At 40.1% G+C, this 16066-nt stretch overlaps 1 protein-coding gene across 12 annotated transcripts in view; it reads right to left on the minus strand.

Moving 5' to 3' along the window:
* The window catches only part of ATP2C1 (ATPase secretory pathway Ca2+ transporting 1), a 139463-nt gene that overhangs the window by 106839 nt on the left and 16558 nt on the right, over nt 1–16066 (minus strand). For 2 of the 12 annotated variants that reach the window (XM_087894206.1, XM_087894207.1), the window contains exon 3: nt 11280–11492. The exons of 8 other annotated variants lie outside the window; for them this stretch is intronic. The gene's annotated coding sequence lies outside the window, so the exon portion shown is untranslated. Of the gene's footprint in view, nt 1–11279; nt 11493–16066 lie in introns of those variants that run through there. 2 more of the 12 variants (XM_087894209.1, XM_087894211.1) reach the window with 2 other exon arrangements.

Genomic DNA, 16066 nt, shown 5'->3' on the forward strand with positions numbered 1-16066 from the left:
AATCTGTCACTACCTCCATTTCTTCCCCATCTATTTGCCAGGAATTGAGAGGGCCAGATGCCATGATCTTAGTTTTCATGCCCATCTTTGCATGAAACTTTCCCTTCATATCTCCAATTTTCTTGAAGAGGTCTCTGATCCCTCCTATTGTTTTCTTCTATTTCTTTGCACTGTTCACTTAAGAAGGCATTATTATCTCTTCTAGCTATTCTCTGGAATTCTGAATTCAATTGGGTCTATCTTTCTCTTTCTCCCTTGCCTTTTGCTTCCCTTCTTTCCTCAGCTATTTGTAAAGCTTCCTCAGACAGCCATTTTGCTTTCTTGCATTTCTTTTTCTTTGGGATGGTTTTAGTTGCTACCTCTTGTACAATGTTGCAAACTCTGACTTCCAACACATAAAAACCTATAGACTGGTATGTTTATTGAACGTCGATTATCTCATAATTTTTCTGAGCTTTTAAGAAAAACCCTGCTTGATCCCATCCAACTGTTTTCTCTTTTTACTTTCCTCATTTAGTCTAGGAAGCTCTTTTGTTGATTCATAATCAGGCTGCACCAATGGCCAAAGTACACAAGTTTCTTCAAATATCAAATATCTGACTCATTCTTGATGCGTTCCATAGTAGTCTTAATAATCATTTCCACATTATTAATAAATACATCTATCTTGTTTTCTCCAATCTTTCTGTGTCCAGCTATCAAAATCTTACATATAGTATCTATAGTAGCTCTTCAACAAAATAGGTTCTCTAGAAGAATCACAGAGGATTCAGGAAGAGCTCTTAGGCATGAAGAAACCCAAGTCTACCTAAGAGAAGGAACTTCAAAATAAATCCAGAAAAAAACCTGCAGCAATTCATTCCTGTAATGTTACCAAGAAGGCTGCATAAACATGAATTCATACATACTTTATAAAGCTTTTTTTATGCAAACTTCTCTGCTCATCCTAATTCTGTTTACATTCCTATAGACAACAGGTTCAGTATACTTACAATTCATCAGACATATTGCTTACAGTATGCTTTCAAATTCTTGTCACTCCCAAACCAAAGTTTGAGGAAACGATACTACTAATTTGGTGTTCAAATATTCACCCTCTAAACCCCACTAAAGATGTTACCTAGCCTGGTAACAAAATGTTCATAAACCAACCCACAAGGTCAGAGAATGAACCTTCACCCTCATATTTTCAGTTTCTTCAATATATGACTAGAATATGTTTATGAGTGAATGCAAATACCATAGGACGTTTTATGGAACTTATTTTGAAAAATATCTAAAAAGAAGGTGAATGAGAAGGGACATGACAATGAAATTCAACCCTGGAAATATCAAGATAGATGTAATCATTCAGCAGATGGCCTTCAGAGGCAGTCACTCTACTGTCAAGATTAAAAGCCATTTAACGCTGTCTTCCATGAATTGGTCCATTGGTACTTTGGTACTACACCTTATAGTAACTAATTCTAAAGTTTAATTGCACTTTTTGTAATAAAAACAAATCCTTACGTTCCTTAAATTACAGGATTTGATAGATTCAACCGGTTGGCATCACAGCAGGATGGATATGGGAGAGCGGTGCTCCGTGGAGGACCACAAAACCCAGCTGATCCCTGCTTACCAGGAGACCCTGTGGGATCAAAGCCACCCTGGAGGGATTATGAAGAAAGGAGGGCTGCTTTGTAGATCGTGAGGAAACAGGAATTTCCTCACTTGATCCAAAGAAGCCCTCTTGATCAGTAGCAGAGACGACAGCCATTTTGGCAAGACTGAAGCTGTGACAAGTGAGACAAGAAGATTAGGTGCTGGAGCGGTTCGTGGACAGAGGATTGAAACTGGTTGAGACTATTTTCAATTTCTATACTAGAGATCTAAACCCACACAAAAGAATTTTTTTTAAAAAGACTCTCCAAAACGCCAAGAAAGTGGCGAATTAACACACAGAGAAAGATTACAGACCCAAAAGGGAAACAAACTTTTAATGGAAGACTATGAAACTTAAAAATATAGAAAACCCAGACTGGAACTTGTAGTAGTGTGAAAAGGGACTTGTGGATAACATTGCTCAATTATTGGAAGAAAAAGAAAAGGGAATCTTGGGGGGATTTTTTCCCCTTGATTTTTTTTTTTTTTTTTGACAGCCAGCTGTTCTATCTTTCCTTTGTTTAATGCTGGAATTTTGAACAGGGGCACCATCAACTGATGAAAGAAGATATTATACTAGTACACAGTGGGAAACGACCTTGGCAAGTGAGGATTAATTGATTAATTGATAACACAAGAAAAGCAAAGAGGAGAACAAAGGAAATAGGGAAAGGTAAATGACACCTGGAAGGCCTTTCTATTTTGGTTCCATATCTACTGTTTTTTCGCAGCTTGGAAGTATTGAGTAGCCTTTTGAAGATTCTTAACGCAAGGTGGATTATAATTAAAAAGAAACATCCTTGAAAAATATGGTATTTAGATTAAATAAATCTGATGTAAGGAGTTACAAGTTCCCAAGGGAAAAGCATGAAAGATTTACCAAAAAGTCAGTAAGGGTTGAAATTCTAAAAAGGACAAGAGATTATAGATAGATACAGAATACTTCTTTAATAGGGTGGCTATCTTATTTTTTTTAACACTTTATTAAACTTTTATTACATTAAAAACATAAAAAATTATATCACTCAACAACAGCTATTTGTGGTGTTTTTCTTGTGACAGTAATTCGTGCGTTATAAAATTAAATTGTGCATATTTACATTCTTATTTTATCTATTACTTGTACTTAATAACTATCTTTAATCTATTTCCATTCTATCCAGTTATACGCTGTTCCCACACATTGTAAAATATCGATGCCTCTTTATCTTTTAAACTCAGCATTAATTTGTCCATTTCTGTGCAATTCATGACCTTTTGTATGACAAGTTTCTCTGCGGGTATGCATGGCTATTTCCAACATTGAGCGAAGGCAATCCTGGCAGCGATTAGTATGTGTAGTACTAGATATTTTGTGTTCTTCACATTTTTTTTTTGAAGATCCCCAATAGGAAGAGTTCCAGTTCTAAATCTAATTGTTCGCTAGTAATTTCCTGTAGCCAATCTTTAATTTTAAGCCAATATTTTCGAGCCTCAGGGCAGGACCACCACATATGGAAGTATGTTCCCTCTTTCTTTTTACATTTCCAACACATGGGGCTTATTTTAGGGTATATTTTCACTAATCTCAAAGGGAGTAAGTGCCACCTGTAGAACATTTTATATGCGTTTTCTTTATATGCTGCTGATTTTGTTAGTTTATGGTTTCTGTTCCACATATTCTCCCAGTCTGATAGTTTTATGTTGTGTCCAATATTTTGACCCCATGCAATCATGCATTCTTTCACTACTTCTTCCTCCATTTCTGCTTCCAGAAGGTATTTATGAATTTTAGTAATATTTTTTTTGGCTGCTAATAAAATTTTGTCTAATTGTTGTGGTTTAAGATATATTCCATAATTTTTTGTATCTTGTTTATATCGGTTTTGTAATTGGAGATAAGACCACCAGTCAACTCGTAACCCTTGTTCTTGGAGGACCTGTATTGTTTTTAACTTTCCATGGATATCGAATAGGTCTTTATATTTTAACATTTTGTTCAAATCTAAATTGTTTGGGTGGATCATTGCTTCCATTGTGGACAGCCAGGTTGGGATTTTTATGTAGTGTTTCTTTTTTACTTTAATTCAATTGTATATTAGCGAATCTGTAAACAAGTTTCTGTGGAAGTATTGTTGTTTTGTAGGTCCTGTTTCCCACAGAAAGGCATGCCATCCTCTCTGCAGGTCATGATCTTTTATAACTAGTATTCTTTTATTCTTTAAATTAATCCAATCCTTTAACTAAACTAATATTGCTGCACTATAATTCCCAGTTTGGCAGTCCAAATCCTCCTCTACTCTTCATATCTTGTAATAATTTCATTTTTATTCTGGGTTTTTTCCCTTGCCAGATAAATTTTGCTATTGTTTTATTAAGGTCATTGAAAAAGGTCTTTTCTAATTTAACTGGGATGGTCTGGAACAAGTATAGAAATTTTGGTAATATAGACATTTTTATGGCTGCTATTCTTCCTAAAAGTGACAGTTGCATCTTTGTCCATAGTTCTAAATCTTTTTTTGTTTGTTGTAGTAGTTTGTTGTTTGTTGTAGTAGTTTGTTGTAGTTATTCTCCTTTATTGATTTACAAATACATATACCTAAGTATTTGATTTTTCTTGTTGTTTGGAGTCCAAGTGTTCTTTCCAATTCTGCTATTTGTAGTTCTGTTAAATTTTTCGCTAGAAGTTTCGTTTTCTGTCTATTGATTTTTAGTCCTGCTACAGCTCCATATCTTTCTAATTCCTTAATTAATGTTTGTTCTTTCTCTATTGGTTCTACGATAATAAAAGCCAAATCGTTTGCAAATGCTTGCAGTTTATATTCTTCATTTCTGGTTTTCAATCCTTTTATTTCTGAATTTTGTCTGATTCGTTCTAGTAATACTTCTAGTGACAGTATGAAGAGCAGAGGAGATAGAGGACAACTTGTCGAACTCCTTTCTCTATATTTAAAGTTTGGGTGTTTTCTCCATTATTTATAATTTTTGCTTTTTGTATCAAATAAATTGCCATTATAATAGTCTCAAATTTAGTGCCAAAATTCATATCATAAACTTGTTGAAGCATAAATTGCCAATTGAGGTTGTCAAATGCCTTTTGGGCATCCAAGAAAACAAAGGCTACTTGTTTCTCCGGGTGGGCTTCGTAATATTCTAAACTGTCCATTATTATTCTTAAATTATTCCTAATTTGTCTATTTGGAGAAATCCATTTTGATCTAAGTGTATATAGTCGTTCAAAATTTTCTTTAATCTGTTGGCAATGATAGTAGCAAATATTTTATAGTCTACATTTAACAAAAAGATTGGTCTATAGTTTTGTATCAGTCTGGCATCTGTATCCCCCTTCGGGATTAGCGAAATTAATGCTTCCCTCCACGTATCCGGCATTTTAGCTGATGTTAATACCTCATTGTATAAGTTAACCATTATTGGTCCTACTTGTTCTTCTATTACCTTATAAAATTCTGATGGAAAACCATTGGGGCCCGGTGTTTTATTACTTTTCTGGGATCCAATTGCTTGATTTAATTCCATCATAGTTAAGTCCTTAGTCAGAGTTTCTTTCATTCGTCTTTTATTTCTCGGGTTCTTTTTTCCCTTAGATACTCCCTAATTTTCCTAAAGATAGGGTGGCTATCTTATTAAGGGTTAGAAAGAAGAGGTAGAAAGTAGAAACTGGGAAAATAGTATTATGTATATTGATATATAATGGAATACATAATTACCATGTATACATGAATGTTAGAAGTTGGAAGATTATGATTATATATATCTAAATATTAGTAGTAGTAGTAGTAGTAGTAGTAGTAGTAGTAGTAGTAGTACTCTGTTTAAAATATATTGACCCAGACAATTCTCTGTTCACCAAGCATTTATGGATGTTAAAGAAAAAACTACCAGTATAAATAAAACTGTATAAGAAAAAGTTTGATAAAAATATGACGGACTCTGTCCTGAAATAAACTAATTACAAACTTCTTTTCCCAGGCTTTGAGAAGATAGAAATGGGAGTCCACTAGGAGGGAGTAGCATATCAATTTCTACCCTTGTGTTGTTTTTTATATCAAAAAGTACACAGCCTGACCATTTTACTGACAAATTTGACAGTGTGACATTAGTGTGCTTTAGGGAGGAGTGTATGTAGGCTGCAGAGTGCCCACTTCTATTATATAGACATATACCGCCAGATAAATATTGTAATAAAAGTTTATTTAGTGACTGTTCAAAGTTACGACGCCACTGGAAAAACTGACATGACCATTTTTTAATTACACCCTTTGCAGCCTCCCCATGACCATGTGATCAAAATTCAGATACTTGGCAATTGATTCATACTTAAGACCGATGCTGTGTCCCAAGGTCATGTGATCACTTTTTGTAACTTTCTGACAAGCAAAGTCAATGGGTAAGCCAGTTTCACTTTACAATCATGTTACTAGCTTAACAACTGCAGTGATTCACTTAACAGCTGTGGCAAGAAAGGTTGTAAAGTCAGGCAAAACTCACTGAACAAATGCTTCTCTTAACAACAGAAATTTTTGGCACAATTGTGGTCATAAATCGAGGACTACCTGTATACTTGTAAAGGAAAAGAAAGGCCTCCTTATCCAACAGTAGAAAATGTGTTCACGTTCCAGAAAAATGAACGTATTGGCATTTTCCAAGAACTGTAATCAAATTTTATTCATTCTCATTCAATGAACAAGAAAAGTTCATTAAGTGGAGTTTTAAAAGCTCAATTTTTATTCTTTCTTTCTATTCTTCTATTCTTTCATTTTCCGTACTTTTCAGAGTATAAGATGCACTTCACCCCCTAAAAGTGGGTGAAAATTGTGGTGTGTCTTATACACCAAATGTTGCCAAAGCCCCACCCCCCCAACGGCACCCACCCTTCGGCTGTTTTTGGCCTCCACCTGTCATTTTCAGCTTCTGCACGTCCAGTTTTTGGCCTCCACGCATTTCATCCAGATGGAATAGGCCGCGCCAACGGCAAACGGGCCACGCCGAATGGGCTGCACCAGCAGCAAACGGGTTGCAGCAAACGGGCCACAGCAGCATCAATTGGGACACACCAAATGGGCCACGGCAGCGGCAAACAGGCGACAGCAAATAGGTGGTGGTGAATGGGTTGTGGCGGGAGTGAATGTGCCACAGCCAGATGAATACCAGATGGATGCTGGGAGGCAAAGGCAGATTTTTTTTTCTCGTTTTCCCCAAAAAGATAGGTACTTCTTATAGACCGGAGCATCTTATACTCCAAAAAATATGGTAATTAAATGTCGCAGGAGAATTAGATTATCAGATGATACAATCATGTCTTTAAAGACTATTAAAGCAGCTCAGCAAACCACATGAGATATTAAACAGTGGGATAAAATGTGAAACTTCACACAATCAATGAATTAACCATTCATATCACAGATCGAATCAGTTTTAATTCAGAGACATCCACAGCAAACTAAGATTTCATCCAAATAACAAAATATGCATTGTAATCAAACAACAGCTTTGCATCTTTTCTTTTGTGTGTGCGTGGTATCAGGTTGCACATAAAAAAAGCCAGAGTTTGCATTATGAGTTTGCAATACATATTTGACTCTTATTATCCCATGTAAGCCAATGTAGTCATTGCTATATATACAGGATAGAAGATCAATAAATGCTAGTCTGTACAATGTATGCAATAACTGCAACTACCCCTTATCAAAATTACCTTAAAAGAAACCCTTTATATAAAATATATTCTCAAATTAAATTTGCTTTTTCTCATGCATGTCCTATTTTTTATAACTGTACTGGCAAACTGTAATTCTATAATTTGATACTACAAATCATACCATACATAAAATTACATTTGACTCTTCTAATAAAACAATCTTATTCAATATTAATTATACATACAAATGCTCATACAGGTGAAACTCGAAAAATTAGAATATCATGCAAAAGTTCATTTATTTCAGTAATGCAACTTAATGGTGAAACTAATATATGAGATAGACTCATTACATGCAAAGCGAGATAGTTCAAGCCTTGATTTGTCATAATTTTGATGATTATGGCTTACAGCTCATGAAAACCCCAAATTCACAATCTCAGAAAATTAGAATATTACATGAAATCAATAAAACAAGGATTGTACATAGAAAAATATCGGACCTCTGAAAAGTATAAGCATGCATATGTACTCAGTATCTGGTTTGGGCCCCTTTTGCATCAATTACTGCCTCAATTCAGCGTGGCATGGATGCTATCAGCCTGTGGCACTCCTGAGGTGTTATGGAAGACCAGGATGCTTCAATAGCGGCCTTCAGCTCTTCTGCATTGTTCGGTCTCATGTCTCTCATCTTTCTCTTGGCAATGACCCATAGATTATCTATGGGGTTCAGGTCAGACGAGTTTGCTGGCCAATCAAACACAGTAATCCCATGGTCATTGAACCAGGTTTTGGTACTTTTGGCAGTGTGGGCAGGTGCCAAGTCCTGCTGGAAAATGAAGTCAGCATCCCCATAAAGCTCGTCTGTGGAAGGAAGTATGAAGTGCTCCAAAATCTCCTGGTAGACAGCTGCGTTGACCCTGGACTTAATGAAGCACAGTGGACCAACACCAGCAGATGATATGGCTCCCCAAGTCAACACAGACTGTGGAAACTTCACACTGGATTTCAAGCATCTTGCAGTGTGCCTCTCCATTCTTCCTCCAGATTCTGGCTCCTTGTTTTCCAAATGAGATGCAAAAGTTGCTCTCATCAGAAAAGAGGACTTTGGACCACTGAGCAACAGACCAGTTCTTTTTTTCTTTAGCCCAGGTAAGACGCTTCTGACGTTGTTTGTTGTTTAGGAGTGGCTTGACAAGAGGAATATAACATTTGAAGCCCATGTCCAGGATCCGTCTGTGTGTGGTGGCTCTTGACTTTAGCCTCAGTCCACTCCTTGTGAAAGTCCCCAACGCTTTTATTTTATTTATTTTTATTTTACTTCAGATTTATATACCGCCCTTCTCCCTAGGGACTCAGGGCGGTGTACAGCCAAGTAAAAACACATAAATACATAATACATAATACATAGATTAAGAACAGATTAAAAGGAAATATCTCAATTTGGCCCACAATTTAAAAAAGACAAAGAAATTTAAAATCATTTAAAATCATTTAAAAGGATTTGTTAGGCCAGCCCGGCTTGTTGAAAAAGGAAAGTTTTAAGGGAACGGCGGAAGGCACGAAGGTCTTGGATTCTCCTTATCTCTGGGGGCAGTTGATTCCAGAGGGTGGGAGCCCCCACAGAGAAGGCCCTCCCCCTGGGGGTCACCAGCCTGCATTGCTTGGCTGATGGCACCCCAAGGAGGCCCTCTCTGTGGGAGCACACGGGTCGATGGGAGGTCGTCAGTGGCAGAAGGCGGTCTCGAAGATAACTAGATCCTATGCCATGGAGCGCTTTAAAGGTGGTAACTAACACCTTGAAGCGCACCCGGAAGACCACTGGGAGCCAGTGCAGCTCGTGCAGGAGCGATGTTATGCGGGAGCGCCATGCAGCTCCCGTAATTACCCGCACGGCCGCATTCTGGACCAGTTGGAGCCTCCGGGTGCTCCTCAAGGGGAGCCCCATGTAGAGAGCGTTGCAGTAGTCCAGGCGAGAGGTGACGAGGGCATGAGTGACTGTGCACATGGAATCCCGATCAAGAAAGGGACGCAACTGGCGAATCAGGCGAACCTGACAAAAAGGTCCCCCTGGCAACAGCCATCAGATGTTCCTCCAAGGACAGCTGTGTATCCAGGAGGACACCCAGGTTGCACGCCCTCTCCACGGGGGCCAAAGACTCGCCCCCGATAGTCAGCGATGGAGTCAGCTGACTATATCGGGATGCCGGGAACCACAGCCACTCGGTCTTGGAAGGGTTGAGCTTGAGCCTGTTCCTCCCCATCCAGATCCGTACAGCCTCCAGGCACTGGGCCATCACTTCAAGGGCATCGCTGGGGTGGCCTGGGGTGGAGATGTACAGCTGGGTGTCATCAGCGTACTGGTGGTATCTCACCCCGAAGCCACGGATGATCTCGCCCAGCGGCTTCACATAAATGTTGAACAGAAGGGGAGAGAGGACCGACCCTTGCGGCACTCCACAGATGAGAGGCCTCGAGGTCGACCTCTGCCCCCCTGTCAACACAAACTGCGACCAGTCGGAGAGGAAGGAGGAGAACCACCGTAACACGGTGCCCCCATCCCCAACTCTTCCAGACGGTGCAGCATGATACCATGGTCGATGGTATCAAAAGCCGGTGAGAGATCTAATAGGACCAGAACAGAGGAAGAACCCCTGTCCCGAGCCCTCCAGAGATCATCAACCAACGCGACCAATGCCGTTTCCGTGCTGTGCCCAGGCCTGAAACCCGACTGGAACGGATCTAGATAGGACGTTTCCTCCAGGAATTATGGAAACTGTCGTGCGACCACACTCTCAACAACCTTTGCCACAAAGCGAAGGTTGGAGACAGGACGGTAGTTAGCCAATACTGCCGGGTCCAGGGAGGGCTTCTTGAGGAGAGGCCTCACCACCGCCTCTTTCAAGGCAGCGGGGAAGTGACCCTCACTCAATGAAGCGTTGATAATACCCTGGAGCCAGCCTCGTGTGACCTCCCGGGAAGCCACTACTAACCAGGAGGGACACGGGTCCAGTAAACATGTGGTCGCATTAAGTCTCCCCAAAATCCTGTCCACATCATCCGGAGTCACAGAGTCAAACTCTTCCCAGGTAACATTCTCAAGACTATTCCTCGCCATCCTGCCCGGCCTTTTCCTGACAATCCTCTCCAATCCCTGCTGCTTGTGCACCTTTTTCTTCCACACTTTCCCCTTCCACATAACTTTCTATTAATGTGCTTTGATACAGCACTTTGGGAACATCCAACTTCTTTTGCAATTACCTTTTGAGGCTTTCCCTCCTTATGGAGGGTGTCAATGATGGTTTTCTGCACAACTGTCAGGTCAGCAGTCTTTCCCATGATTGTGATTCCTACTGAACCAGACTGAGAGACCATTTAAAGGCTCAGGAACCCTTTGCAGGTGTTATGGCTTAATTACCTGATTAGAGTGGGACACTTTGAGCCTAGAATATTGAACCTTTTCACAATATTCTAATTTTCTGAGATTGTGAATTTGGGGTTTTCATAAGCTGTAAGCCATAATCATCAAAATTATGACAAATCAAGGCTTGAACTATCTCGGTTTGCATATAATGAGTCTATCTCATATATTAGTTTCACCTTTTAAGTTGCATTACTGAAATAAATGAATTTTTGTACGATATTCTAATTTTTCAAGTTTCACCTGTATATCGTGATGCATATTCCTTTCTAGATCACTTGATCTATCTAGCAATGTCATTGATCCAAGAGCAATACTATACAGCAGTTGTTTCTAAACTGCCTTAGCTGCTATGTATTGGGTCTGTGTCCAAACATGAACCTTCATTGGTGAACAGACCTATCTACATTCTAAATACGTGTTTTAAAAAATTACAAAAACACTGAGAAACCGAAATGTACAGAATTCCATATCACTCTGTAATTTTGCACTATCGTCAATACTAAAAATAACAAATATCTTATAAATAAATATACAAATGTTCATGGTGTCCTCATAAAATGGAAGTTGGCTTACCTGAATGTCCCTTTTTGTTGCGATGCGTGGCAATTCAAGCGTGAGTTTTCTCTCGTCTGCTTGCTAGGAACTGAGTGTAGCATTTTTTAAAATCTCCTGTGACCACACCTCCCTTGCTCGGCTGAGCCTCAGTTGTTTCGCAAAGGGGTTGTCCTCCAATGTGTCCTACGAAACAAACATAAACAACGCTCCCCGGGCTGAACACCAGGCAGCCTGAAGGGCGGGTTGAATGGCCACGCATCGCAACAAAAAGGGACGTTCAGGTAAGCCAATGTCCATTTTCCATTGCGCTGCTTAGGCAATTCAAGCGTGGGATATACCCAAGCTCAAACTCAGAGGGAGGGAGGCTGGCTGGGCCCCGGGTTCCTAGCTGAGTGGACACACTGTAACACCGTACGCCCAAAGGACGCCTCAGCCGAGGCATAGCTGTCCAACTTATGTCTCACAAACGGCGTCAACGAAATCCATGTAGCCGCTCTACAAATGTCAACTACTGATGCCTGAGTGGCCCAGGCCACAGACGTAGCCACACTCCTTGTACAATGGGCCAACATCCTACCAGGTAAAGGTTTGTCCTTGCTACTGTAGGCCAATAAGATACATGCTTTAATCCAGCGAGCTACAGTCGTGGAAGAAACCTTCCTCCCCATGGAGGAAGGGTGAAAGGATACCAAAAGTGCCTCAGTTTTCCTAAATGAGGCAGTGCGTGCAATGTACCTATGGAGATCCTTCCTCACGTCTAATGTGTGCCACTCTACTTCTAACGGATGCTTGGGCGCTGGACAAAAATCAGGCAACACTATCTCTTGGGCCCAGTGAAAGCTGGAATTCACCTTTGGTAGGAATGAGGGATCCATCCGCAGTACTACTGTGTTGGCATGGAATATACATAAGTCACTTCTGATGGACAAGGCAGCCAGTTCTGAAATTCTCCTTGCCAATGTAATGGCTAGGAGAAAGGCTATTTTAAAAGACAAAAAATGTAGACCAATGGAAGCCAACTGTTCAAATGGGGAAGCCATAAGAGCCTGCAGGGCTAAAGACAGATCCCACGTAGGATAGCGATGAATTACAGGAGGCCTGAGATTGGTGGCCCCCTGAAGGAACCCCCGAATTCTTGGATGTTGTGCAAGAGAGTGGTGAACGTCCTGGGCTAGCACGGTCGACAAGGCTGCCACCTGTCGTTGTAGCGTAGTTGGAACCAACCCCTTGTCCAGTCCTGCCTGCAAGAAGTCTAGAATGCCAGAGATGGATGCCGACATTGGGTCAACATGCCGTTGAGAACACCAAAGGCAGAAGGTTTCTCCACGATGCAACGTATATCCTGGTAATGGAAGGCCGCCTGGCGGCCTGAATGATGTGTATCACTTCCCTAAAAGATTGTCTTTCCTCAGGAGGATCCTCTCAAGTACCACACGGTTAACTGGAGCCACTGGGAGTCTGGATGAAGAATGACCCCCTGGCTGAGAGAGACCCTGTCCTGAGGAATTCTCCAGGGACGGGACACTGAGAGATTCACCAGGTCAGCATACCAGGAACATCTTGGCCAATGAAGGGCGACTAGTAAGAGTTCTGCTTCCTCTGCCAACAGTTTCCGAATCACCCTCGGTATGAGGGATAATGGAGGGAAGGCGTAAAGCAGACCCAGTGGCCATGCACATCTCAGAGCGTTGCAGCCCATTGCCCCCTGGCTCAGAAACTGAGAGACAAACTTCGGGAGCTGAGTGTTTTCTGGCCGGGCGAAAAGGTCGACTGACGGCTGGCCGAACTGTCGAACAAGTTCCTGGAACATATCCGGATGAAGCCTCCATTCCGACGGATCCAGCCGTGTCCTGCTCAGCCAGTCCGTGCGGACATTGGACGTTCCTGATATATCCTCCACCTTCAATGAAAGTGTGTGAGCCTCTGCCCAGCTCATCAATCTCTTTGTCTCCTTCATAAGAGTAAGGACTTCTGGTTTGGCGCCACAGCAATCCAGTCGGGGAAATAGCGGGGCTCTGATGAGCCCTGAGAAAACGCCAACTGTCGAACCGCCGCCGACAGGTCTGCGGACCGAACCTGTCCTGTAGGGACAGGGGAAAGAGAGGGACACTTTGGACAGCCAAGAGGAACAGGCAAGTTCCTCAGAGGTTGGAGGAAACTCTCTGAGCCGGCAGCGGGGGTGCGGCAGCCATGGCGGCTGCCTCGAAGCCGGGGCAAACCAGAGAAACGTTGTGCAGGAGGAAGAAAGAGGAAAAGAGCGAAGTGTTCGGAAGCCGGGTGAGTGACACCAACCCAGACGGGAACAACGGTAGAACATGTAATTTTACAAGTAAGCCCCTGGCCTTAAATAGCAGCTATGGATCTGTGGGGCAAGAAGACCTAGTAAAGTAATTTGCAGGAGGAAAAGACCCATTAAGGAGCTTATTTTATTACACACATATTTGGAACAATCTGTTTATTGAAACAAGTTAAAAAAGTTGAGAAACTTTTTTAAACTGGAACAGATTACCCTTGGAGAAAGAAAAAAGGAAAAAGCGATAAATAGGAACCTGATAACTTTAAAAGCTAAAAGAATAGAGACAAATAGATGACCACGTAATTGACAAAATGGAGAATTGCCGTGACTAAGTGAAAGTGTGAATTATAGATTGCTTTCGGCTTGAAAGAGAAACAATGTGTTTTGTTACCTAAATTGGATTACTTTGAAAATAATTAAGGATTTTTGACTTTGGGGATTCCCAATTTGATTATGGGCGGTTTTATTGGTGGAAAGAAAGAAGAAACATAACGGAACTATTAAAATTGAAACTAACTGGCTTAGTAACAAAAGATGTGGCACAGGAATAAAAGAAAGGAAGCTGATGGATTTTATGGAGCAGATGTTGCAAAAGTATTAAAGTGATATATGGAGTTTCTTAATATGGAAATATGGACTTTGAAGTGAAACATTTATGTACAAATAGGGAAATGAAAAAATAAAGCATATAAAATTAAAATGTGATGTTTAAAAGCTAAATGTATAAATGATTTTTAGATACAAACAGGAGGGTTTCTGAAGTAACAATAATATAAAAGAAGGTAATTAAAATAGACGATTGATGTATAGGTGGTTAAGAATGATATTTTTATAAAAACATAAGAGTATATACCAATATGAGATAAATTTAAGAAAATTTATTGTTTGATGCAACATGTTTTAATTCTAATTTGTAAACAAATTTGAGAAGGGTAAATATGATTGATTGATGTATTACTGGATGAAAATATAAGATACACAGACTTAAGTAACGAATTGTGATTGAATTCAATGTATGCTGGAAACAATTAATACTATGAAATGTATTGAGAATTAATCTGGAAGAGCATACTGGGAAATAGCTAAATAATAGACAAATATACTGTATGGGAAAAGTTAAAATAAGAGATGCTGGCTATCAGCCAAACAAGAGTTGGAGTTCTGGAGAATATGCTGGAAATCAGCCAAAATAAAATATGCTGGAAATCAGCCAAACAATAGTTGGAGGTACAGAGATTATGCTGAAATCAGCCAAAACAAAATATGCTGGAAATCAGCCAAATAATAGTTGGAGGTATGGAGGAGATTATGCTGGAAATCAGCCAAAATAATAATATGCTGGAAATCAGCCAAACAATAGCTGACGGTATGGAGCGTATGCTGAAAAGCAGCCAAAATAAAATATGCTGGAAATCAGCCAAATAGTAGGAGATATGGAGGAGGATATGGTTTTTGAGATAAATCTGTGTAAAATGAAATGTGTAATAGATAATGTGTGAGAAAATTAAAAGTAAAGTGATAAAGTCTAAGATTTAAAGATTTGATGAAATGGGCCTAGAGATTAAGAAATATGGATAGAATTTTGTTCTATAAAGTGAAATAAAAATAGAGTTGTAATCAATTTGAAAATAAGATTTGTGATGATAAAATTGTAAGGTAAATAATTAGATTAAGAGGGTAGAATATTTTTTAAGATTAATGTTTTGATATTGAGGTTAAAAGACATATTGAAGGGAGCTTGGGAAAGAACCAGATATAATTTGGATTTATAAATGGCTATAAAAATGAGTTAAGTTTATTTGGAAATTAAATGTGTGGTGATAATAGAATGGTTTAGATTAAAATGCTAGAATTCATGTTAAAAAAATTTATGTTCTGATTTTTAATTTTAAAAGATGCAATGGGAAATTGTGAATGGAGCTTGTTAAGAAATGTAAGCGATTGTACCTATCTATGAATGGATCGAGACTTTGTTCTTGAAAGATATATTTTATGCTTATGTTTGAAAAAATAAAAAAATATTTTAAAAAGAGAGAGACTGGGAGTGGGTGCCCCCCTCGCAATTTATATGGGCTTTTGTGGCCACGTTGTCTGTTAAGACCAGAACATGTTGATGTAATAGAATGCCCTGAAAATGGCGGAGGGCCAGGTGTACCGCCCTCAGCTCCAGCCAATTGATACTGTTTTTGCCATCCTTCTGTGACCATTGTCCTTGGACCACCTGAGCACCCAGATGAGCTCCCCAGCCGAATAGGCTCGGATCTGATGTCATTACAATCCGGTTGGGCTCCTGAAACACACATCCCTTCCGAATGGACCCCGAGGCCCACCATCTATGGGAAACACGTACCTTGGTTGGAAGGATCACCTTGGACCGAGATGTGCTGCAGCCTGCCCTCTGAGCTGGTAGCAGGAACCATTGAAGCGGGCGTGAATGCCTGCGTGCCCAGGGCACTATTGAAATACATGAGATAAATTTTCCTAGCAACTGAGACAAGCTGAGCAATGT

This window comes from Pantherophis guttatus, chromosome 4, assembly GCF_059756535.1.
Source record: "Pantherophis guttatus breed Tessera chromosome 4, ASM5975653v1, whole genome shotgun sequence".
NCBI lineage: Eukaryota > Metazoa > Chordata > Lepidosauria > Squamata > Colubridae > Pantherophis > Pantherophis guttatus.